Below are 255 nucleotides of genomic sequence, written 5' to 3'. Positions count from 1 at the left end.
CTTGGCGCACTTTAAATTAATTAAAAGCTGGCTCACTGATAGATGTCAACATGTAATTGTAATCTGGGAATCAGCATTGCACAGGTGTATTTCTAGGGGGTCCTACAGGGATCAGTTCTTGGCCCTACATTATTTAACATTTTTATTAGTGACCAGGAAGAAAACAGACATTGCTGATAAAGTTTGCAGATGACACAAAAATTGGAGTGGCAAACAGTGAAGAGGACAGGTCACTGATAGAGGGCCAACTGAATC

Source organism: Chelonia mydas, chromosome 23, assembly GCF_015237465.2.
Source record: "Chelonia mydas isolate rCheMyd1 chromosome 23, rCheMyd1.pri.v2, whole genome shotgun sequence".
Classification (NCBI taxonomy): Eukaryota; Metazoa; Chordata; order Testudines; family Cheloniidae; genus Chelonia; species Chelonia mydas.
Note: the sequence above shows the minus strand (reverse complement) of the source record.